Raw genomic sequence first — 26,604 nt, 5'->3', positions numbered from 1 at the left:
CAGTCAGCTTCAGTATTTCTAGGATGCATTTCATCAGGTCATGATGACTTGAAGACCTCTCCATTCTCTCCGTAATTTTGAACTTGTTTTTTTCCCAACATTACCCACTGAAACTATTTCATTTTCACCGACATTTTCTGTGTTAGGTATCCAATTGTTGCCAGCCTTCTTGGTGAAAACCAAGACAATGAAGTAATTAAGTATCTCTGCCATTCTACATTTTCTGTGTGGTTTTCCCCCTCTTCATTGAGCAATGGGCCTACCCTGTCCTTGTCTTCCTTCTAATATATTTGTAGAATGTTTTCTTGTCTGTCTCTAGCTACTATGAGCTCACTTTGTGCCTGGGCCTTTCTAACTTTGCCCCTTCATACTAGGGCTATTTGTTTGTGTTCATCCTTTGTAATTTTACCTAATTTCCACTTTGTGTTGGTCTCCTTTTTAAATTAATGGAGAGTGTATCTCCTATTACTGGAAGGGACCTTGAGGTCACTGAGTCCAGTCCCCTGCCTTCACAGCAGGACCAAGTACCGTCCCTGACAAACTTTTGCCCCAAATGGCCTCCACAAGGATTGAACTGTCAACCCTGCCTTTAGCAGGCCAATGCTTAAACCACTGAGCTATCCCTCCCCCTAATTTTTAGATCATTCAAGGTTTCCTGGTGAAGCCAGGATGGTCTTTTGCCAGACTTCTTATCTATCTTCTGCAGTGGAATAGTTTGCTATTGTGCCTTCAATAACATCTTTGAAAAATTGCTAACTCGCTTCAATTGTTTTTCCTCTTACACTTGCTTCCCATGCAATTGTACCTACCAACTTCCTGGATTTGTGAAAGTCTGCCTTCTTAAAATCCAATGCCTTTATTTTACTGTTTTCCCTCTTACCATTCCTTAGAATCACAACCTCTATGATTTCATGATCACTTTCACCCAAGTTGCCTTCCACTTGGAAATTCTCAACCAATTCCCTACTATTTATTATAATCAAATCTAGAACAGCCTCCCCTCAGTAGTTTTCTCCACTTTCTGAAATAAAAAATGGTCTCCAATACATTCAAAAAATGTGTTGGACAATCTGTGTCCTGCTATCCTATTTTCCCAACTAATGTCTGGATAGTTGAAGTCCCCTATCACTGCCAAGTCCAATGCTTTGGATGTTTTTATTAGTTGTTACATAGCACAAGGTGCTTTTTTCTAACATGATGAAACAGAATACTTTCCTGTGATAAAGGCCTGGGAAAACCCAGATGTTTAAGTGAAAGGAGCCTTAGATTGCTAAGGAGTTGCTGTGTGTGGCTGGGATATTGTATAGTATCCTGGATATTGCTTTTGCAATGTATCCATTTGCATGGCCATGGGATATTTTATTTTAATGTCTAGCTTTTCAGCATTTCAAGTATTTGTAGTTTCAAACTCAGACATAGTATTTAAGAAAACCCTGATTTTAATATCTTGAGAAATTATAGGACGCTCCTATATATTAATTTCTGAGCAAGGAAATGTACCCATTTTAAGGAAGAATGGTATGCAGTTACATCACAGGTTTTGGGTACAAAGGGCTTGGGCTCTATTCCCAGCTCTGCAGCAGACACTGCACCAGAACTCTAATGGTCTAGGATAAATTCTTGGCACTATCAGAGATTTTCCTGTGTGACCATAGGCTAGTCATTTAATTTCTCTGTGGCTAAGTTCTTTGTAACATGTGGAGAATAATCCTTCTCCAGTACATGCAGTGTTGTGAGGAGAAATTCTTTCGTGTCCGTGTACTGCTCAAATACTACAGGAATAGAAATTCTAAAGAACAGAGCTATTATAATAAGGAACCTTTTTACGTTGTATTATCACAATCTCAAAATAAAAAAAATGCACCAAGAGTTGGTTAGAAAAATAGCAAAAAAGCAACTGTTTTTGAGAAATGTTTGCCAAAAAATCTTTCATCCAAACTTTGAAAAATGTTGACCTATCCGAATTGATTTAGCTCTGGGAAGATGTCTATTAACTGTAATTTCTACAGTGTTACAGGATCATTGCCATTTTACTAACTGTAAGACTGTCTACCTTGCTGTGCCCAAAGCCTTGGGAATTAAATTTTCAGCTGTTTTGGCTTGGATTTTACGTTGTGGCAGTGCACAGTGCAGTGTCAGCCTTTGACGTCACCAATATTGATTTTGATATTGGACTGTGATTACTAGATTTTGTATACAGTGCCAGTTGAGAGTTTCTTCCACTACCAAAAGCTGATATCCACCTTGCAGTCATGCAGTGACAGTACTTTTACTGTTTCGTCTGTCTCATTGATTCTTCTGAAGTGTTCTCTTTTTTCCCCCCATATTTGCCTGCACACTGTCGGTGAAGAAAGCTGCTTGTGTTGCAGTGATAGCAGTTTTTTTCAGCTGTGATGTCAAAGCAAAATCTATAATTCTTTTGTGGTTAAAACTCAGTGAAAAGATTTCATTTTAACAGGGAAAATGGATACTTTAGTTACCTCCTCCTTTGCCATAATTTCAAGTTAGATGTATCCTGCAACTTCCATTCACATGTTTGTTTTTCCCTGTAAGTCACCACAGCAGTTTTGACTTGTTTGGCATTTGACATAAGAACACGTTGATATGTGGCTTCTGAAATTGCAGTAAGGTAGGTAAAGAGCATGTAACTCTCTCTTAAAAAGAAGAAAAACTGTACAGTGCTGCTGTGGTCCCACAAGTATTTGTACAAGGGGGCAGCAGATTGTTGTACTGTAGCATGAGTATGAGGCTGGAGTGTTCACAAGAATGAGTGAAATGAATCACGAGGCACGTGAACATCTTTGCTCACAAGTGTGCAATGTATGTGTGGAGAATGGATATGTTTTAAGAAACATGGGTTTAAAACAGTTCATTTTTTTTGTTTTGTTTTTTGTTTTTTTTGTTCCAGTTAGGAGCTCAGGTACATTATTATTTATTTCTAGTAAAGTAGTAGCTAGGGGTAGGGCACTGAGACCAGGGTCGCAGAGGTTGAGCGCACACACAGGAGAGAGCCCTGCCCAATGACTGGGAAGGGAAATCGATACAGAGAGAGATGCCTTCCCTGCGGTCATGCAGCATGTCATGGAGCAGAGCTACAAATAGAACTCAGGTCACCCAAGTCCCAGTCTCTGTGCTCAGGACAACACTGCCTCTCAAAGTTGCCTTGTAGGCCCCTTCCTGCTAAGAGGTTTATCATGCAGTGCCCGTGTGGCAGGGGTCTCCCTGGTACAGTATTGGGCTCCTTCAGCACTGTTGTTCTTGTGTGTGCCTGTGTGATTCTCAGCTGTTGCTCTGTAGAGGGACCGCACAGTCTGAGTGTTCTCCATCAGACAGGATGCATTAATCGGCTTTAGAGGGCTAACTTTCTTTGGATGAGAATAAGTGGTTAATAATAGGCAGCATCCATGTGGTTTCCCCTGTGACTGCAGTGTAATCTTGGAGTTTTAGCTGGAGAGGTATTAAACAAGACAGTGGGTGGCTCCGCCAGGTTTCTCATCCCCTGGCTAGTAGCATTTTTCTTCCGGCGTTGGTTTTATTTCTGACTGACAAGCTTTTATCTTGTGCCCACGGCCCCTATATCTCTTCAAATTAAATTCTCTTGTGAACTCAGAGGAACAGGCGGTGGTGCTTTTTGTGACAGCAGCCATTGTTGGATAATCACCAAATGAGGGACCTTTGGGCAGACTGCACAATAGCCTGTCATAGTTATTGTCAGAGCTGGCTGCCACTACAGGCACAGGCAAAGGAGCACAATTTAAAAAAAAAAAAGCCAGATACACCTAGGTTTCCTATAGGAGCTTGTCAGTGCATGTTAGACAAGGTATATGTAAAACCATCTGAGCTAGACCAATTGCCTGGGAACAGGCTACTGTGTTAGGAATTTGGGGGGAAACATTGGACAGCAAAGTGATAAATGTGCCAGGCCTGAGTTGTCCTGACAAAGTCCTGTGGTGTTTGTCCTTAAAAGACTGAGAGTAACACAAGTACCTGTGCACTATGAAGCCATCTGTGTTATTTCTGGCAGATTTTAGAGGTCTGTACAAACACCGACTGAGTAATCCCTGTAATCTCTCTTTGAAAAAGGGTGGGAGGTTGTAGATGGGGCAACAGACAGACAAGAAACAGCCCTTACTCACCATGACACAGCAATTCTTGAGTCCTTGTGAATGTGATTTCTATTTCCTTGACATTTCTTCTCAAGGGACTGGATTGAGAGGTAAATGGGATCCTTGAAGTTCTTTGCAGAACCGATCTTGTGTAGAATACAACCCAACAAACCTGCTTTCAGGCACTCTCTATAAAGACGGCGTATAAGCAAAATCTTATTTAGTTGCCTGAAATATACCAACGTGGAGAGCAGTATTAGACAAGCCACAAAATGGATGCTACTAAAAAGACCCCTTTTTCTACTGCAACATCTGAGAGAGTGGGCATTTTGCTTTTATCAAGGAAAGGAATGCCTTCATCAAATGCTAGCCAAGTTGTCATTAGTCTGCCTTCTGTAATGCAGGGGAAAAGGAGGTGCTATGGAAGTGTTCTGAAAGCTGCTTGGGTGTAAAGAAAGCCAAAAGGCTTCAGTCATTGATTTGTAACTAGGATGAGAGACTCAGCTCCAATGAAAACCAAACATGGATTTGGCCTGGTCTAAACCTGTGTAGCTCTTATCCAGTAAATTATACTACAGTGCTAGTCAGTTACGACAGCTATTCTGTTTTTGTGTAGACGTTTACACAGTGAAAGCTCACCAGGTAACTTCCTTTTTCAATGAAAAAGAGAGATGTACAATGGTTGTTCCCCCAGATAACAATTGTTTACACTGGACCCGATAGTAAATAAAAATGTTTTTCTTAAGTATAAACAGTAGGATTTAAGTGATTGCAAGTGAAAACAGACAGATCAAAGTAAGTTACGAAGGCCACATCTAGACTACAGAGAAGATCGATACGGAGAAGATCGATGCTGCGGCGATCAACCTTCTGGCGTTCAGTTTAGTGGCTAGGCATCCCCTGGTGATGCTGGAACTCCTACTCCTTGTGAGGAATACGAGAAGTCAGTGGGAGAGTTTCTCCTGTCAACCTCACACTGTGAAGATGGCGCCAAAGCTCAACTTAGGGTATGTCGACTCCAGCTACATTTTCTGTGTAGCTAGAATTACGTGCCTTAAGTTGATCTTTGGCTGCAGTGTAGACCTGGTCTCAATTAAAATGAAAAGAAATTGCATACTTAGATCTAATTCACTAAAAAACTTACTGCAAGCAGATTCTTACCCTAAAGAGCTGTTCTGATTTCAGGCGTAGTCTTCAAGTCAGACAATCTCTTTTTCTCTGACCTGGGTCTTCAGCGCTATTTGTGTTTTCTTGGAATGGGCCAGGCCAACGGAAGACAAAGGGCTGATAGCTTCCCATTGCTGAAATAGACTTTTCCCCAGGGTGGGAACCCTTTGTTCTACAACCCCCCCTTTCCATGGAAAAATACGAGGGTCAAAATGGAATTCAGTGCCAGGTTGTATGGGGTCACGTGTTTTCCTAGGACCAACCACTTACAGGACAAACAAAGCTGTTTACAAGTTAAGTTCATCACCGAGTTGTTAAGGCTTGAAGGAGGGGGGGACACCACAAATGGTTCTCATTATCATATTTAGAATGGTAAGCAGTCTCATACTTCATATTTTCAACTTTTCATACAAGAATACCTGCACTGAGAGAGGATATACAGATCCAGCCAAATGTAACATTACAATGAATAGGTTACCTGAGGTATTTTGTCCAAGGCATCTGAGATAGGCATATTTATATTCATATGCCAATTTTCATCAATCATGGGGGTGGGGGAAAACTGTCACACTGAGACGGGAAGTCTGAGCAGCAGCAAGAAATATGGAGTACCACGATAGAAGATTTCCCTGCAGTTCTTTTTAGGGCAAGTTTGCGGCATTGTTTGGGTTAATAAAGTGTTTCCTTTTGTTGCAAAGCTTCAGGGCTATCAAAAAGTTCCTATGGAGATTTCCTGTTCTTTGTCATGACTCAACTTTTCCTGTCTTGATAAATCCCAGCAATGTGGGATATAAATATGGGAAATTTTAAGGAAATAATTATTAGTGATTGCATGCATGATCCTACAAATACTATGGCCCAGATCCTCAACGGCGTTTAGGCACCTAACTTCCATTGATTTCAACAGGGGGTTAGGCATCCAAATACTTTAGAACGGTGTTTCTCAACCAGTGGTACGAGTACCCTTACAGGTACTTGAGAGAAGTCTTGGGGGTACGTCAAAACAACTAAAATCTGGAGAAAATTGAATTTGTTTTAAGTTTTAATTATTTTTGTAGTTTTTACACCCAAAAATTTAATCACCGCCCAGCTACAATTAAGTTGCTTTAAACAAATGTGTTGCAATGGTAGAAATTCTTGTGTGTGTGTCTGAAAATTATAGGTACTGGGGGTACCTTTAAAAAAAGGGGGGGTACTTTATTTAAAAAGGTTGAGACGCTGCTTTACAGTGTCTGGGTCCGTGTAACTATGTTAACATGCATGTGTGTCTGCAGAATTGGATTCTTCATCATGTTTCTTGTTGGTTCAGCAGCTTTTTAAAATCATGGTTTCAAGTTCTGTTTCCATATGTGTGTGTCTAATTATCTCTTTTGCTTAGAATCTTACAAGGTTGATTTACTTGTCATTCTTCAGTGTGTAGCAGCTCAGATTGGGCCTGCTGCAAGGGTCCTTTGGTCAGGAATCCATCCCTGAGCGCCCTTCCCTGCGCCCCCAAATTTACCAAGGACACAAGAAACGTGGCTAAAGAAAGTCCTGGGCTATAGTAGAGGCTGCTTCCCCTAGGTACACAGTTTTGGTCCTTGGATTTGTGTAATGAGGATCCACTGAACTGCTTTTGTCCCCAGCTCCTTCTGTGTTGCCATGAACTGTGGTTTCCCACTGGTTATTCCATATCTGGGGAATTCTCAGTCTGGGAGACTTTCTTTTCAGGGAGCCTTAATCCAACCCACAGTGAGGGCCACAGTTTCTCCGTACTGAACAGATCTCTTTAGCTGTGTCACAGGTTGCAGTGGGTATTCAGAGGGAGCAGTATTTCCATCAGGTTGAAATCCACAGTTTAAAATCTACACTTCTCTAGTTGACGACATTCTTTCTGCCAGAAAATGTGCTGGATTCATCTAGCTCATTTGTCTTGGGTGCACTTCTGCATTGCATATGAATCTGGGGCTATGTGCAGAAAAAAAGTGTGAAGTGTCGAGAGTGATAAATTCTCCAGCATGTATTGTTCAAGTAGGTTTACAGTAAAGTTGTTAGCGAGTTAGCAGTGACTGTGCTAATTATATTGGTGTGAGTGTAAACAGAAATTAGCGCTGCGATGCTGTGCGTGTGATGTTCCACTGCTTGCTGGAAAAGTATTTATATGCAATGTTGTTTTCTGAGGTTTGGCTTATCATTATCTCTTCTCTGGAGCCTCCTCTGCGTTGCGCCTTTGTCATGTTGTCAGCAAAGCTACTATATTTAATACTTGGGACAAATTATGCCCTACGCAAGGAAAATTCAGGGCCTGATTCTCCTCAGTGACAGGGGTGCAAATTGAAGACAATCCCACTCAAGTGAGTGCAGTTAAATCAATGCAAAATCTCTGTAAGGGAGGTAACAGTCGAGCTCCTGGTGTCTTTACATCCCTTGCATTTCTCTTGTAGCTCATTGGCTTTAATAGTCCCTCCTGACTGGCATCATTGTAAGAGAAAGGAAGATCAGGGCCAGTTGGTTTCATCTTGCAGAATTTACTGCTCGTCGTGAAAGGGAGTCACTTTCACGAAGTGGAGGCATTACCTGAACAGGTCATTATAGAGATATCAGGAACACAGAGCCTGGGAATTGGGTGCATCTCTCAAGCTGAGGGGGAGGAGAGGAGGGCTGCTCCCTGGGACCGCCAACCTTTATGCTAGAAGCCCTTTTTGTTGTTAGTACCATAATTCATGTATATGTTAAGAGCAGAGCCTGCATATCACTACAGTCTCTTATAGGCTCATTGATTACTTCGTTCAGCCAAGAAAACTTACTAATTTGCCGGGGTAAGGGTGTTCTCTTGAGAAATACAGCACTGATTGTATGTTTCAGATGATCAGTTTCCTTGCAGGTCCTATCTCTGCATATTCTACATTTTTCCTGTGACTGCAGAAAAAAGTTCCAGGATTTTTTTTTAAGTTGAATTCTGAAAGGGCAGTCAGATTCAAATCTCACTGATCAGAAGCCAGGCCTATAGATTCATGAGCATCAGAATTTAAAGAAAGGGTAGTCCAGTGGTTAGGGTACTAGTGTAGGACATGGAAGTCATAGGCTCAATTCCTAACTCTTACACAGATTTCCTGTGTGGTTGGTTAAGTCACTCAGGCCAGGCCCACACTAAGGGTGTGTCTAGACTACATGGCTCTGTCCACAGAGCCTTGTAAATTAGTATATTCAGCATAGGCAAAGAAGCGGGGATTTAAATAATTCCCGCTTCATTAAAATAAACATGGCTGCCATGCTGTGCCGACGATCAGCTGATCCAGCACAGCAGGGCAGTCTAGACGCGCCGCGGTCGACAACGGAAGCCTTTGTCGACCGCTCCGGTAAACTTTGTTTCACGAGGCATACCGGAGCGGTCGACAAAGGCTCTGATCGTTGGCACAGCTTGGCGGCCATATTTATTTTAATTAAGCAGGGATTATTTAAATCCCCGCTTCTTTGCCTATGCCGAATACACATCCTAAAGGGGAAGGTCAAATTAAGATATGCAACTCCAGCTGTGTTAATTACCTTCATTTGAGTTTTCCCTCTGTCTCCACAATGGGAAATTGATGGAGAAAATGCTCCTGTCAGCTTCCCTTTCTCCTTGCAGGAGTACGGGTGCTGACAGGGGCATCCTGAATTCAATTTAGCAGGTCTTTACTAGACCCACTAAATCAAACTCCAGATGATCAACCATGGCAGTGTCAATCTTCCTCGTAGTGAGGACCTGGCCTGAGTCTCTCTGTGACTTGATTCTCAACCTCCAAAATGGGGATGATGGAGCAGCGCAAACTTGCAAGGTCCTGGCAGAACAAGAACATTAAAGATTGTGAGGTACTCGGTTGCGGCAGTGCTCACCCTGTAAAATGGTGAGCACTTACTTTCCACCTCCTAGCAGCATAGTGTGGAGTGCTGTTCTTTGAGCTGACCATGCGTTTTGAGTAAACGAGCACCATGTGTTCATTTGCTGAGCAAGCCCAGGTTGAATACACCGTGCAAAAACATATTAGTGCTCAAACAGCTGCTGACACTCATGCTTATGTAGGCATATATCTGTCATGCTGAGGAAAGCAACATTATTTTCTAGGCCTGTTATGATGGAACTAAGAGTGGTGCTTTGTATTCATGTCACAGAGACACTCTCATTGGTTTGCATTTTAACGATGCAGCTATGTCCCTTTACAGTTTTAATTAACCCCCTCATAGTGTGCTACGTTAAATATTTAAATCACTTTTAGATATTAAATTTGTCTAAACCAATCTTGGATGTAGTATAAGTATCAGGCAAAAAATATTTAGCTTAAATCCACTTTGCTTTTGCTACCACTGATGCATATTGTCCGTAAATCAGGGAAATAAGTATGGGTACATCTACACTTGCCCCCTAGTACGAGCTAGGGATGCAAATGTAGGCAACTGAAATTGCTAATGAAGCGGGGATTTAAATATCTCTTGTTTCATTGGCATGATCTCGCCGTCGCAATGCTCCGCTCAACAGCTGATTCGAACCAGGAAGTTCAAACCTCATTTTTTGAGGAGTAACGTTAGTTTGAACCAAGGGGTTTGGTTCGAACTACTGCATCCAGGAATGCACTTCCTGGTTTGAATCCGCTGTTGAGTAGAGTAACGCACCGGTGAGATCATGCTAATGAAGTGCGGGATATTTAAATCCCCTCTTCATTAGCAATTTCGGTTGCCTATATTTGCATCCCTAGCTCGGACTAGGGAGCAAGTGTAGACTTACCCAGCATGCGCAAGTCCATCCTTTCCACGACAGCTTTTAAGCATGTGCTGTCACTGGATTTAAGCACATGCTGAAATGCGCTGTCGAATTGGGGCCATATATATATATTAATTATGTTAATTGCCAGAGCATCTGTGCCGCCCAAAAGAATCCATCCTTCTAAATTAGAAGAACATAAAAAAGCTTATGGGACTTAACAACATAGAAAACATACAAAGAATGGCCTATGACAGGCCTACTCAACACGTGGCCCGCGCGGTGTGGTTTGGGTTTATATGGAGCTCAACATACGGACCGCGGGTCGGAGCCAAAACAAAAAAATAGTCAATATAATGGTCTTCTGTTGAGATGCGTTTTAATAGTTAAATTCCTGGACTGTCATTGCTCATTAAAAGTGCTGTCATATGGGTGGAAATTGGGTAACTATTGCATTTTATTAATAGCAGCAGAACTGACTTAAATGGGGCCAGCGTGTTGTGTAGTCTTGCCTTAATCTTTGTATTCTTTCCCGTCAGTGTGAAAGAAGCTATTTGCATATATATATTTGGAAGTATATGCAACCACACTTTAGTTGCAGCCCTCAGCATGTGCTGTGAGTATCATTGTGGTCCTCGGGGCTTCCAGAGTCGAGTAGCCTTGGCCTAGGATAAAAGTGGAGGCTTGTTCATGCCTTAAGCAGTCTTTGATGTCATGGGAAGGGTACAGGCTCAATATGTTGGTTCATTCAGTGCACAAAAGGGACCTGCTCGGGGCATAAATCATGATTGTGTTGTGAAGGAAACTGTTGTCTGTAGGATCCCTGACTCATTTGTGGCAGATGTTGGTAAGTATGTAGTGCAGGGGGGTTGCAGGTAGAGAAAGGACAATCTTCTTGTGGATAAAGCAGTTCAGTTTCCCAAGGCAGCATTCTACATTAGTCTTCCACTGCCCAATGCTGGGAATGGACCACAAGGGGCTGGATCATTTTGATCAATCAAATTAGTATCTTAGATGCCTATATACAAATGCAAGAGTGTGGGGAATAAGCAGGAAGAACTTGAAGTGCTAGTAAATATCTCACCAGCTATGTTATAATTGTGTTTAATACACACAACTGGAATATTGTTATAGAAGGAGACAGCTTGCTCAGGAAGGATAGGCAAGGGGAAAAAGGAAGGAGGTGTTGCCTTATATTAAAAATGAATACACTTGGACTGAGGTGGAGATGGACATTGGGGACAGACGTGTTGAGAGTCTCAGAGTTAAGTTAAAAGGGATAAGGATGATGTAATGCAGACCGCCTATCCAGGCAGAAGTGGTGGATGAGGCTTTTTTTTTTAAACAATTAACAAAATGATCAAAATCACAGAATTTGATGGTGATTGGGGACTTCAGCTCTCCAGACGTATGTTGGGAAACTAACACAGCAAGGCAGAGATTATCCAGTAAATTCTTGGACTGCACTGGGGACAATTTTTTTTTTTTTAATTTCAGAAGGTTGAGAGAGCTATGTGGGGGGAAGCTGTTCTAGTTTTGATTTTAACAAATAGGGAGGAATTGGTTGAAAATTTGAAAGTGGAAGGCAATGTGGGTGAAAGTGACCATGAAATCCTAGAGTTCACGATTCTAAGGAATGGTAGAAGGGAGAACCGCAAAATAGAGACAGTGGATTTCAGGAAGGCAGATTTCAGTAAACTCAGAGAGCTGGTAGGTAAGGTCCCTTGGGAAGCAAGACTAGGAGGAAAAGCAACTGAAGAGTTGGCAGTTTTTTAAGGGGACATTATTAAGGGTCCAAAAGCAAACCATTCCACTGCATAGGAAAGATTAAAAAGTATGGCAGGATAACAAGATGATGTTCTACAAGTATATTAGGAGCAAGAGGAAGACCAAGGACAGGGTAGGCCCATTGCTCAGTGAAGAGGGAGAAACAATAACAGGAAACTTGGAAATGGCAGAGGTGCTTAATGACTCTTTTGTTTTGATTTCTGTCAAGAAGATGGATGGTGATGGGATGCCTAACGTTGTGAATGCTAGTGGAAATGGGATAGGTTTAGAAGTTAAAATAAAATAAGTTAAAAATTACTTAGAAAAGTTAGATGTCTGCAAGTCACCAGGGCCTGGTGAAATGCAACCCAGAATACTCAAGGAGCGGATAGAGGAGGTATCTGAGCCTTTAGCTATCATCTTTGAAAAATCATGGAAGTCAGGAGAGATTCTAGAAGACTGGAAAAGGATAAATCTAGTGCCCATCTATAAAAAGGGAAATAAGAACAACCCAGGAAACTACTGATCAGTCAATTTAACTTCTGTACCAGGGAAGATAATGGAGCAAGTAATTAAGGAATTCATCTGCAAACATCTGAAAGAAAATAAGGTGATGGGTAATAGCCAGCATGGATTTGTAAAGAACAAATCATGTCAAACCAATCTGATAGCTTTCTTTGATAGGATAACAAGCCTTGTGGATAAGGGAGAAACGGTGAATGTGGTATACCTAGACTTTAGTAAGGCATTTGACATGGTCTCGCATGATCTTCTTATCAATAAACTAGGGAAATATAACGTAGATAGGGCTACTATATGGTGGTTGTATAACTGGCTGGATAACTGTTCTCAGAGAGTAGTTATTGACAGTTCACAATCATGCTGGAAGGGCATAACAAGTGGGGTTCCACAGGGGTCTGTTTTGGGGCTGGTTCTGTTCAATATCTTCATCGGTTATTTAGATGATGGCATAAAGAGTACGCTCATTAAGTTTGCAGATGATACCAAGCTTGGAGGGGTTACAACTGCTTTGGAGGATAGTCAAAATTCAAAATGATCTGGACAAACTAGAGAAATGGTCTGAGGTAAACAGGATGTAGTTTAATAAGGACGAATGCAAAATACTACACTTAGGAAGGAACAATCAGTTTCACACCTACAGAATGCGAAGTGATTGTCTAGGAAGGAGTACTGCTGAAAGGGATTTACGGGTCATAGTGAATGACCAGATAAACATGAGTCAACTTTGTGTTAATGTTGAGATGCATTAACAGGAGTGTAGTGTTCCGCTCTACTCTGTGCTGGTTAGGCCTCAACTGGAGTATTGTGTCCAGTTCTGGGCATCACATTTCAAGAAAGATGTGGAGAAATTGGAGAAGGTCCAGAGAAGAGTGACAAAAACGATTAAAGGTCTAGAAAACATGAGCTATGAGGGAAGACTGAAAGAACGGGGCTTGTTTAGTATAGAAAAGAGAAGACAGAGAGAACGTGATAGCGGTTTTCAAGTATCTAAAAAGGGTGTCACAAGGAGAAGGGAGAAAAATTGTTCTCCTTGGCTTCTGAGGATAAAACAAGAAGCAATGGGCTTAAACTACACCAAGGGAGGTTTAGGTTGGACATCAGGAAAAATTCCTAACTGTCAAGGTGATTAAACATTGTTGCAAAAAGGGGTTGTGGAATGTGGAATCTCCATCACTGGAGATATTTAAGAGCAGGTTAGATAGACATCTGACAGGGATGATCTAGACAGGGCTTGGTCCTGCCGTGAGGGCAGAGGACTGGACTCAATTACCTCTCAAGGTCCCTTCCAGTTCTAGTATTCTATGATGATTGTCCTGGTCTGTTCATTCCCTTTGAAGCATTTGGCATTGGCCACTGTCAGAAGACAGGATGCTAGGCTAGATGGATTCTTGGTCTGAACCAGCATGGCAGTTCTTCTTTTCTTTTTTGATTCTATTCCTGCCTCTGCTATAGAGTTCCTGTGTGATCCTGGCAAGTCACTTATGCCAGGCTTTTCACTGATGGTCAGTAATTGCGTGTTCCTTATTGTTTGGTTTGGGGCTTTGCAGTCTGATTTGTGGAAGTGATGAGCATTCACAGGTGCAACTGGAGTGAATCAGAAGCTTGGGCACAGTGATTTGAATGTAAACGGGTGTATAATGCTACATGCTCTGACCTATCAGGTCCCAGTTGCTAAAATTGGGCACCCGGAATTAGTAGAAACTTTTGCCCATAATGTCTCTGTGCTATAGTCCCCCATCTGTGCATAGGGATAATTATGCCCCCTGTCTTTTTACAAGGGTGTTTAGAATAAATAAGTTAATATTTGTGATAAGGATGTTGATTTAGATTAATCAACTAACTGAATAGTCGATGTAATTTACATTGACTATTCGATTAGTCGATAAAATGGAGTCCCTGTTGTTGTAGATGCTCTCAAAATGGCGCCTGTGCCCACGATGGTGTTTCAGAGAATTTTAACCCTACAGGGAGAGCTCTTGTACATTTCAAAAGCAAAGCGCTGCCAGGCGCATGGGGCCAGCGGAGGACTGCTTGAGTCCCCAGCTCGCCTCAGGCTCCACACAGCGCTTCTGCTTTTGAAATTTCTCTTGCTACATTTCAAAGGCGGAAGCGCCACCAGTTCCCTGCTGGGCCCCTCCCCCTTCTCCCCATGGAGACTGTGCTTTTAAGCCGGCTCCCCCCAGCACTGGATCTTGCCCCCCCTTGCTGCCTTTCTCTGACAGAGGCAGCAAATGGGGGGGGGGGGGAGAAGAGCGACTAGTCGATTCACTAGTCACCTATCCAATAAGCAGTTGTTTATCAGATAGTCGATTAGTCGCTTACATCCCTAGTTTGTGAACCAGGCAAGTTCTGTTTTGGTGATCACCATAGAAAAGTCCATGAGGAAATTAATCTGTAGAATAGGTCTTGAATAGCGTGCAGTAAATAAGACACTTGGGGCCATCTGCTGAACAGAGAGGAGGAACAAAATATTGAATAGCTGCTTACTAAGTCCATTTTGTGTAGTCAACTAGTCAAGAGTCATGGAAAAATAGTATGTGAGAAGGAAATGTAAAAGCTGTATCATAATGTACATGCACAAGGGATTGCATAGGCAATCTTCTTTCTGGCATTTCCTAACTTTTAAGGGCTTGACTTTGCAGTCTGCATCCCCCTTTGAACATAGCTTATTTGTGTGTAATTTAATATCTCTGTTGTAAGTGAGGTTTAGTGTCCCATTGTAATAGGCACTGCATAGATGCATACAAAATCATGAATTTGCCAGGAGGAGCACGTGTACCATATTAGAACTTGAAACCCAATTAGCGACCTATGGCTGACAGGTGGCTGTATATAGGGTTGAAACATCTAAAGATCCATTCTGTGGCTTTTTGCGGATAACTGCATTGGTAAAGATTAAAAATAACAACTCTGCAAGATCTGTATATTGCAAAAGAGCAGTGCTGAGAGATGGGTTTCTGATACGGTGATCTCAGATATGAACACATTCCACCTGTTTTTTGTCATTGCCTCTCTCCCTCTTCCCCTCATCCTGCAAAGCTTCCCCCTCGCCCCCCCCCCCCCCAAAAAGCAACATTTCCCTTATCATTCCAGTTCTCGTGTCCTCTGGGTCTCTTTCTGTCAGTCTGGGGTTATGCCAGATTGTGGTTTGTAATGTGAACTTCTAGCAAGTGATGTAGGAACCAATAGGAATCAGGACTGGAAGGTGAAAGGCTGCACAGTGCTTGGCTATATGCTGTGATGTGTAACTTTATTTTTTTTTCTGTTGGAGATGAGAAAATTAATTCCCAGTTGACTCAATTTACTGTGTGACTCATGGGCCCCTGCTGCCCTTCCTCATGTGACTGGTCCCAGTGTGACAGAGGACTGCTGTTTGGCCAAAGCTGAAGTCTTGCCCTGTGAGTTTTTAATTTTGGGGGGCTAACAGGTTCTGTATAGAGTGGGTCTGTCCTGTCTGTGCTCCATATCTGGATTAGAGCAGGGTTTGAGTAGCGTTCCCAGAAATTCCTTTTCTTCTTTCCTGTGCTAAATGCTCTATGCTCAGAAACAAGATGACGGTCTTACTTTGGTGGAATATTATTTTCCTTCAGTGATGGGCTCCCTCAAGTCAGCCAAAACCTCTTACAGGTGCTGTTCAGCTTTTACCAGCCATTGCCATGTAGTAACATTAATGAACTTGAAGTGCTCTGAGTTAATATAATGCACAGTAGTAACTCAAGCTGATTTTTATACATAAACATTAGAGTGATAGTGCATCTGTTCCAGCATGTTTCCAAACTCCAATCAAGCTATCTCTTTCCAGCTCATAAAATAGTGACGCAGACAGTGCTAGTAATTTGGCTAAAAGCAATAAAATAAAGGTATAACTTATTCATGTCATGTAGGAGTTCATTCCTTAATGTTGGGAGGATTAATTAAAGTCTGAAGACGCGGCAGGGTGTGACTTTAATATGTGCTTCTATTTTACAGTTGGGTCAGGTTAATTTTCACTCATCACTAGGATTCCCATTGGGAATTCCAAATGAATAAGTCAACAAAGGGTAAGAAAATAAAGCTGGCCCGTTACCAAGTGTCTGATTCATGCAAATGTTTCCTGCATGATGCTTTACAAAACTAATAAGAGTCTGAGTAACACGAGACTGGGACATCTGCATTGTCAATATTGTCTCATTTTTTCCTTGTGCTCTCCCATCTATCTGGCTCCACCTATGATCTCTTTTTGAGGCTGAGAGAGCGCTCTTTGGGACTGGGAGCATTGACTTGTTCTGTGTTTGTATGGCATATAATCGAATGGCGCTCCGGTCCATGACTAGGCTACCTAGGTGCTACTGTTACCCACACATCTACTGGGGGATGGTTCACTGTCCCATATAGTGGCACTGAGACCACTTACACAGAGAGAATGAGTTTAGTCTTTGCTGAGAGCTAGCTGGCTTTTAGTCTAAGCTGTAGAGGCTCATGCACTAAGCTTCAGAGGTCCCAGGTTTGGTTGCACTTGTCCACATTCCATTATTCCAGTATAATAATAGTAGACCGAACCTCAGAGCTTTAAAAAGTGCATGGACCTAGGGAATCCATAGCCAAGTCCGAGTTGATTGGTCCCAAGTGTGCATATCAGAGACTTTGCTACAGCACTCCTGCTTTTAAAGACCTGATCCAACAGCTCCCATTCAGATGCTGAGCACCAAACTCCTGCTGATAGGAATTCTGTATGTGTTGTGTCTGTGGGATCATGCTGTGAACTTTTCTACGGTGTGGGAAGACCACTGTTCTTTACGTCTGTGAATTGCAAAGCATGTGGATTATCTGAGGTTCTTTTATGACTTGCATGATTACGGCTCTCTAGATGCATTGAAGGAGGGCTGCTGTTGATAAATGTGAACAAAGCAAGTGTGCTTCAAGGGTCTGAGTATTCTTAAAATCAGAATGAATACTTCCCTGGTCCAGGCATTTCCCATCTGTTAGATCCTCTCCCTCTTTTTGCTGAGCCAGTGACCTTTTTCCAAGACACAGCTTTTATTAACCTAGAAATGCACTGACATTAGTCTCTCCTTATGAGGAAAGATGGAGGGATTTGGGCTTACTTCGTCTGCAGAAGAGGAGGGATTTGGGCTTACTTCGTCTGCAGAAGAGAAGAGTGAAGGGGGATTTGATAGCAGCCTCCAACTACCTTAATGGGGGTTCCAAAGAGGATGGAGAGAGGCTGTTCTCAGTAGTGAGGTATGGCAGAAGGAGGAGCAATGGTCTCAAGTTACAGTCTCAAGTTATCTAGATAGGATATTAGGAAAAACTATTTCCCTAGGAGGGTGGTGAAGCACTGGGATGGGTTCTCTAGGGAGGGGTGGAATCTTCATCTCTAGAGGTTGTCTTGGCTTGACAAAGCCCTGGCTGGGATAATATAGTTGGGATTGGCCCTGCTTTAAGCAAGGATTGGACTCTATAACCTCCTGACGTCTTTTCCAACCCTAGGATTCTGTGAAATATGGGAGGTGTGCCAAAAACTTTGCAACTTGCCAGCATAAATCACCTCTGAGAGAAGAGATGGATATTCCACCAGATGTGATCGTTTCCAGAGGAATTTGGTTTTCCTTCAGAAGTGTTTCTCTGCAAAAGTACTTTATCGCAAGTCCATGAACATGTATGGACAGCCCCATCATGAAGTACAAAATCAGCGTAAGGAGAGATTTCTCCAGAATGAATTGATATTCATGTTAGTGCCACATGTCCAGAGACTCCCAGTTCAAATCATGAAGACGTTCTCCCTAATTGTCTCCGTTGTCCGAGTTTCTGCTTGGAAAGTTATAATCTTGTGAAACTTTTGTGAATTATGAACGTATTATGCTTTTGTGGATTCACTTTCCATTCTTGACAGGAAGCAAGGGAAATATTCTAAACCCGTGGTGTCCAGCACACTAGCCGCTAGCCACATGTGGCTGTTTGGCTGGTTGAAAGTGGCTACTGCTTCAGAACTGGTTGGACACTACAGCTCTCGAGCCGCCATATCCATTTTCCGTAGGACTGTACATAAGGAAGGCAGTGTTGTGTAGCGGTTATAGTCCAGGAAAGCAAGTCAGAAGTTCAGTATTGAGACAGACATGTCCCAGGTTGAACAGCCCTGAGGAAGAAAGAGGCAATAGAAAGACCCCAGCCCTCTGCTTAATTTGATCCAACCCATAGCAAGTCTCCAGGCTGTAGGCCCGAAGACCCAAGCTGCAGCACCCCCATGCAGGGTCGAGCATGAGCGCTGGTGCCATAAGTCCGTTCCCACTACAGGTAGAGCCAAATTAAGAAAGTGGCTTTCGGGGCTGCAGCCTGGGGCCCCTCAGATCCAAGAGCCACCCGAAGTCCAGATCTTTTTGCAAGGCCCCCTTAGCATGGGACCCTGGGCTGCAGGCACTGAAGCCCCTGTGCATATTCTGGCCCTGCTTGGTTGGGGGGAGGGGGCCCCCCCATTGGGCTGGAGCCACAAGAGCCAGGGGAGGCTCCATCCCTGCCCTGCCTTTGCTTGCAGACTCCACTCCCATTGGAGCGGAGAACAGCGTGGCCCGCGCTAAGCCGCCTGCCTTCGCCTACCAAAGGGGAGCTGTCCCCGCTGAGCACCCTGCGTCCATGCACCAACCCCCTGCTCCAGGTCTAAGCTCCCTCCCAGGTTCTAGGAGTCCCCACCAAATCGGATCACCCGGAGTCTCCAAAAGAGTTCACCTGGCCCTGACTACAGGTGAGTTCAGTGAGGGTGGTTTTATTTTTCACTCGTAGGTGGCCCCAAGTGGTTTGTTTGTTTCTGTGGGTCAGTGGCCCCTGACAAGAAGAAAAAGGCTCTTCACCCCTGCCTTAGCTCTGTATCCTGTCTGGCTTGTTTCTCTGTCGGGTATCTGTCTGATGTAGCAATGTTATCCTCGTGAGGTGTTTACAGCATTGCATGTAGAGTAGAATCCGCAGTAAGCAGACAGTAAAGCAGTGCTATGGCAGCGCTGTAACGTGGCTGTGTAGTCACGGCGCCAGCACTCCAAGCGCTGTTAAAAAACCCACCTCAGGAAAGGGAACTGCTCCCAACCCGCTGCTGTTTTCACACCCATGCGTGAGGAAAGTTTCAGCACGGTGAGCAGCAGCGTACACACGTTCTGAGGGCACGTCTACACAGCAGGGCTATGCTCGAAATAAACAACTCAACTTAAGCTATGCAACGAGTGTCGCTCAAGTCGAAATAGCTTATTTCGAAATTGGGCGCGTCTACGCAGCCCTTATTTCGAAATGGAGCCGTCTTCCCCCGACTTCCTTTTACTCCTCATACAATGAGGGTTACAGGAGTTGGAGTAAGTAGTCCTCCAGCGTTCGACATTGTCAAAATAACTGCTTGTATATAGACACGGACTATGTTATTTAGGAATAAGGTCCATTATTCCAAAATAATGCTGCCAGGAGCGGCTTGAGGCCAGCTGCAGCAGCTGGCGCCCCAAGCGGAAGGCGCGATTGGCACCCCCGCCTGCATGGCTGTCAATGGCCATGACGTTATCACGGGGGGGCCTGGGCGCCCTGTGACGTCGTCATCAGGTGCCCATGCTGGCACCTAGTCTGCCTAGGCTCACAGGCCACCCCTGAATGCTGCTGTGTAGACGTAGCCTAAGTGACCACATAATCAGCCAGCCAAAGCTGGTCAGAGAGCAACAAATACAAATAAAACCACAGAAACCAGTAATTTAACCAAAGGTCTAGTCAGTTTTAGTCTGGCAGTCAAGCTTGGATGCTAGAGTTGTCTTTTAAATCAAGTTGTTGTTTGTGGGAGGTTTTTGGATTGAAGTAAAAACCCAGACTTAAACTATCTTTAATGCTATTCCAAGCTACTATCTGGATTGCAAAGGAAGTCTGAATCCTGTTTGGTGCAGTGCTAATGCAACAGAGCCCTGATTCTGATATGGGCTTACGAGCATTACTGCAGTGCAAATACATGAAGATGTGGGGGTGTCTAATTCACTTAGGCCCCTTTTAAATCTAAATCCTAATAAACGATAGCAAGGAGATGCACATGACAGAAGACTGTAACCCAGCCCACTTGTCCCTGTAAAGCAACTAATGGAGTGGTAGCCAAAGTTGGGACCATTTTGCTGTCTGGTGCAATTCTCATTGAAGTCAGTGTGAGTTGGATCGGGCCCGTATTTCTTTAGAAGACAGCCAGTGACCTAATGTATTCAGGCTTACTGGTACACGTCCAGCCAAATAATCGTTTGATAATTGGGACAGACAGACTCTTTCTCCTGTAGAACGGTTAATTCTAGCTGTAATCTTGTATTTCTGCTGGAAGTTTGTAATTTTTCTTGCCTTTAAAAACCATCTCCCTGCAGGGGAATCTGGAAGTCTGAAGTGTTTAGGCATAATTAGAATGATACCATTAAATTTCTTAATTTTATTTTTTTTTCTTGCATTTGAGGAGAGTTTTTTAATTACTTTGATCTAAGCGATGGGAGTAGCTAATTGGATTTCAGGCTAGAACTGTGTAGGCACCAGAGAAGAGAAAGTGGAAACCGGTCTTGCCAAGAAATTTAAATGTAGTTCTTGATGGAACTAGTAATGTCCTGAAGGGCAAATTTTAAAATAAATTACAAAATCCATTTGAATGTGTTATCAGCCAACCTCATCTTAAAGGGAATGATGAATATGAATGTGGGAGTTAGGTGAGCAAGTGGTAGGGTTGATCATACCTTGGACTGTGTGCATGAAAACAGTGCTCCATAACTATTAGAGGGAGCAGAGGGGAGTACATCTCACCTTTGCACCCTGAGGCTGTTACCTGCTGTTTGCCCCCCCCCCCCGCGTCCTTTGGTGGTTGGTCCACAGAACCTAGTACATTAAGGGAGGCAGCGTGATCTAGAGAGGATAAAGCACCAGACCAGGAGGCAGCAGACTTGGGTTCTATTTCTGGCTCTGCTCCTGGCTGACAGTGGATGGCTCACTTCATTTTCTGTGTCTCCGTTTTCCCCCCTCTGTATAATGGAGCTAATGCTCAACTTGCTTTGTAAAGCCCTTGGAGCAGTGCTGCGTACGAGCTGCTTGATGTTGCTGACACCAGCAAAGAGCGAGATTGTGCCCCGGGCTACACGGACGGCTCTGCAGGGCTGTGAGGGGAAAGGAGGAGACCTCTTCTTCTTCTTCTTTGGGCAGCAGCATTGGGGAAAGCAACTTCTGTTTGGCTGCTTCTCCCCTTGTGAAGCAAGTGAGTGGCTGGAGCCTTGGTTCTGACTCTCCCCAGGATGTAGGTGAATGCAGCTAAGCTGATGAAGGAGAAATAATTGGAATGAATTACATGTTTGGTGCAGACTGCACTTCACCCCAGCTCACATCAAAGCAATGGGGAAACCAGGAAGCAGAATGACACAGTTGTAGTCCTAGCCTGCTCTGAGTACAGCACAGCAATGTTCTGTCCAATGGTCCCTCTAATTTTTTCCAAGCACGTGCAGAATACATTTTATGTGCACCGAGGCATGTGTGGCTGTGTGCCACCAATAGAAACACAGGCTGTGGGCACTCTGCTAATCATCTGGGTGTCACCTGTATCTCTCTTACAGGGAACGCTGGTTCTGTCCCTTATTTGGGGTTTATGCATTCGAGTCTCAAGGAGCTGGGTTTAGTCACTCAGGTATTTAGGCTCCTAACGTCCACTGAATTCCGCTGTGGCTCTGGGCCTTCCTCCTTTTGCTCTGGTGAGAGCCTGCCCGGGTCCGCAAGAGGCGGGCGCCCGCCTGGTCTAGTGCGGAGATCGTGGACCTCATCCACGACCTCCGCACTAGGCACAGGAAAGTGGCCGTCTAGGGCAGGATAGATGCCAGCCTGGCCACCCAGGAGCAGGTTTGCATGAAAATCAAGGTGGTCCACTGAGACCCCTGACCCTGAGCCCTGAGCTTAGAATGGCCGTACTGGGTCAGACCAAAGGTAGCCTGTCTGCCGACAGTGGCCAACACTAGGGACCCTGGAGGGGATGGACCGAAACAATGACCAAGCCATTTGTCTCGGGCCATCCATCTCCAGCCTTCCACAAACAGAGGCCAGGGACACCATTTCTACCCCCTGGCTAATAGCACTCCATGGACCCAACCTCCATGACTTTATCTAACTTCTCTTTAAACTCTGTTCTAGTTCTAGCCTTCACAGCCTCCTGCAGCAAGGAGTTCCACAGGTTGACTATTTGCTTTGTGAAGAAGAACTTTCTGTTGTTAGTTTGAAGCCTGCTACCCATTCATTTCATTTGGTGTCCTCTAGTCCTTCTATTATGGGAACTAATGAAGAACTTTTCTTTATGCACCCTCTCCACACCATTCATGCTTTTATAGACCTCTATCATATCCCCCTTCAGTCTCCTCTTTTTCTAAGCGGAGAAGTCCCAGTCTCTTTAGCCTCTCTTCATATGGGACCTGTTCCAAATCCCTGATCATTTTAGTTGCCCTCCCCTCTCCCACCCTCTCTCTTCCCCTCTCCCACCTCTTTTTCCCAGTTTCCCTGAGTTTTGTTCAATAAAGAGAGTTTCTATTTTTGAACACACGTGTCCTTTATTTTGTACATCAGGAAGGGGGGCTAGGGAGGGGTAAGTGGAAGGAGGTGAGGGAGGACTGGGGTATGAGCCCCCCGAGGGGGAGGACTGGGGTATGAGCCCCCCGAGGGGGAGGACTGGGGTGGCTCTGTGGGCTTCTCGGGGTGGAAGCTATCCTGAAGCCCCTTGATTGACCCCCTGGATGGCAGCCTGTGGCAAGTGCAGCCGGGCTGATGGCCGAGTGCTGTGATGTGCCAAGTGTGGGCACTCAGGGCACTCCAAGCCAGGACTGCTTTGCAAGCAGGGAACCCCTGAGAACTGTCTGTCTGGGGTAGGGGTCAGGTCCATTTAAGCACAGCCCTCGGCTCTAAGTCCTAACCTGATGCCCTGCCGGCACTACTTCCAGCCATCCTCAACCTCGGTTCAGGGTCCACTCAATGTGGACATGCCAGTTCGAATTAGCAAAATGCTAATTCAAACTAGTTTTTAAGTCTAGATGCACTAATTCGAATTAGCTTAGTTCGAATTAACTAATTCAAATTAAGTTGGATTGAATTAGTGCTGTAGTGTAGACATACTTTCATGGTGGTACAGCTATCCCCAGTGGTCTCTCTGCAGTATAGCTTCCCTCTGTGGGCTCGCTGCCTCCAGTGGCCACTCTGAGTATCATGTCCCTCCTCTGTGCCCCTCCCTTTCCATGTAATAGAAAACCAGTCCCATTCCAGGCATTTCCCATTTTTTTTTTTTTTTTTTTTTTTTGGCACAACCAAACCCTGGCCTTGCTTCAAGTTAGGATACCAAATTTCATGGTCCTAGCTCGTACCGTTTACGAGCAGTTCTTGAACAAACAGACTCATAGGTGGACAGACACGCAGTCAGACAGATGCACATTTCCAAGATATATAGGTAATAAATTTTGAAATTCTGGGCCAGACTCCAATTCCTCTGCTCACACCAAGAAAATCAGGAAGCCTCCCTGTGTGATGGGAACAAAAGAAGAGACAGAAGCACCAAATGAAATGTAAACTACCAACGAAGTTCTGTTGCAGCCTCAGGTTAAAATCACAGCAGCATCATGCTTAGTAATTTGTTGCCACTGTAACCATCCGTTACAGTGACCAAGAGAACAGATTTACTGATTTCTCTACATCTTGGTGGTATTGTCTAAGCTGCTGCTGCATGGGCAAATTGAAAAGGGTGGTTTCTTTCTTTCTCCTCCCGGCCTGCTATTTTTAGCGAACAGGTAATGTTTCTTGCAGCTTCACGTTAATTGCTCCTTTCAGCATTTGCTGGTGCACAGAGTAGCAAAACGAATGGTCGGTTTCTATCCCCTTTAAGGCAGTATTTTCAGACATACATGATTGTCAGAACTAAGCAGAGCCGGCCCAAGCTATGGGCTGACCAGACGATAGCCCAGGGCGCCCGATTGTAAGGGACGCCGCACAGTGCTGCGGGGCTGCACATGCGCTGCATGCCCAGGGTGCAAGAATGAGCCGTGCGCCCGGGGGTGGCGCTGCGAGCCCAAGGTGCAAGAATGGCTCGGGCCAGCTCTGGAACTGAGTGGGATCCTGGAGTACTGGAAGTAGGGATGTGTGAGCAGTAAATTGCCCACATATATTTGCCAAGGGTGTCTGAAATTTTCTGCTAAACCAGCAGGATGAAGAGCATGATGAGGGAAAATAAAATGATTGTGGAAGTGAGAAATAGTATCTAGTAAATATGGGCCAGGTTCTGCTCCTATTGGAGTCCATGGTGAAAATCCCATGGACTTCAACAGCAGCCAGATCAGGTCACAGGTCAGTGGGAGTTTGAGGAAACATGTGATGGGCCGATAATCTTCCCTCCTCCCCCCCACTCTAACAAGGAATTAATTTACATAACTGTTCTGAAGTGTGAAGAAATACAGCTTTTCCCTATAGAGAAGGTTCTGTAAACATAACCTGCTCCTGTTGCTATTGATATCCGTGGGAGTTTGTCTTGATTTCAGTGCAAACAAGATCAGCTGCATCACAGACATTCTCCATTTAAAAGTTTGAGGGGTAGCCGACCTAGTCTGTAACAGGAAAAACTTAAACAACAAATAGTCTGGTAGCACTTTAAAGACTAACAAAGCATTTAGATGGTATCATGAGCTTTCGTGGGTACAGCCCACTTCTTCAGATGACCAGAGTGGTGGAAGTCCAGATCCAAGAATAAATAAGGGAAGAGTGGCAGGGGACAGGGGGGAAAGAGGACATTGGGTAGATAAGTTTCAAAGAGATAGCGGAGCCAGTCTGTAACAGGAAATACTTAAAAAAACCAACAAATAGTCTATTAGCACCTCAAAGACTAAATAGTTAAGAGGCTGATTTTAAATGATTCTACATTTAGTTATACAAGGAAGGAGGGGTCCTTTATTCAGAAGATCCATCTCCAGGGTCACTGGTCTAAATGGAATCTGTAGACTTTATAGGTTGATACAAGTATCTGAGTGTTAAATCCTTTCCCCCTCCATTCAGCAAATGCTGCCAGGGAAGCTTGTTCCCAAGGAAGCTCATGTTGCAGTGAACTTCCTATGGGAGGCCTTGTCCATGCTGATCAGAAAGGTGAGGGTGCATTGGAAACTGACAGGGGGGAGCTGATCCTAAGAGCTACTGAGCATTCTCAGTGCTGGAGTTGAGAGCGCCCAACCGCTCTAGAGGTGTGGCATCTTGCAGGATCGGTGCTGGACTGATTGCATGATTGTGTCTTCCGCAAGAAATCTTAAAACTAAAAAGTGATTGGGACTGTAATGTATGAGGCTAGTGGTAAGGAAGGCACAGAGATCAGACAGGCTTCCATCATTGTTGTTCTATGTATTGTTGTAGTGTTTGGAAGCGTCCACTGAGCTATGGCTCCATTGTGCTAGTTGCTGTACACTCATATAATAAGAGAGTCCTTGCTAAAGACAAGACAGGGTGAAGAGCGTGAGAGGGTATGTTATCTCTGTTCTATAGATAGAGTGCAGAGGCATAAAGAGATTAAGTGACTTGCCCAAGGTAGCATGAGAAGGCTGTGGCAGAGTCCGGAATGTACTCTCTCTCCTAAGTTCCAGTCCAGTGCCCTAACCACAATACCTTCCTTCCCCTTTGAAGTGCTGTTAATATAGGAGGAAATGAAAAGATTCAGTCTTTCTCCTTTCTCTTTCATCCCTTCCCCGACCCACTGCTTGTTCTCTCAAGGAAAAAAAACAAGATCAAATCTTGCAATTTTCAACCATGAACCTCCATCCAGTAATAAATAACTTGCAGCTTCTTCTTAGAGTGATAGTCACTATTATATTCCACTGTGGGTTACCCATGTGTCTGGAGCCAGAGATTTTGAAAGTAGTGTGCCGCATTTATCCCCCAGAGATCTCAAAGCCGGCAAGTACTGTCATCTGTATTTTACGAGTGGAGAAAGTGTACGTGCAAATAACTTAATAAGATGTGTTCATTGTCATATAGCTAGTGAGTGTCAGAACAGTGCTCATCATCCACTGGGGTCATTGCAAATTTAGAATGTGTAAAGACCAGGTAATTACTGCGAGAGTTGTCTAATGGATAATAAGAAGGGAAATAACAGGAAAAAAATCCAAACACTGGAACAGATTTAGTAACGGAGAAGAATAATTCTGAAGTATTTTAGAATATTAACTAATGCATGAATGCATTTATTTAACATAATTAAGTGGGTTTGCAGTGGTCTTTTAATCTGACAGATGGGTAAAAGATTATGATCTAAAATGGGAGCTGAATACAATGAATGCATTTCATTACTGAAAGACACAAGAAGTGAGTTTGTTTTTA

At 43.9% G+C, this 26,604-nt stretch overlaps 1 protein-coding gene across 1 annotated transcript in view; it reads left to right on the top strand.

Moving 5' to 3' along the window:
* CAMKK1 (calcium/calmodulin dependent protein kinase kinase 1) overlaps nt 1-26,604 on the top strand; it is a 197,544-nt gene that overhangs the window by 4,440 nt on the left and 166,500 nt on the right. The gene's annotated exons all lie outside the window — the stretch shown is intronic.

The sequence above is a fragment of the Pelodiscus sinensis genome, chromosome 21, assembly GCF_052426305.1.
Source record: "Pelodiscus sinensis isolate ZL-2025 chromosome 21, ASM5242630v1, whole genome shotgun sequence".
Lineage (NCBI taxonomy): Eukaryota > Metazoa > Chordata > Testudines > Trionychidae > Pelodiscus > Pelodiscus sinensis.
Note: the sequence above shows the minus strand (reverse complement) of the source record. Positions and strands in the feature narration are given on the sequence as shown.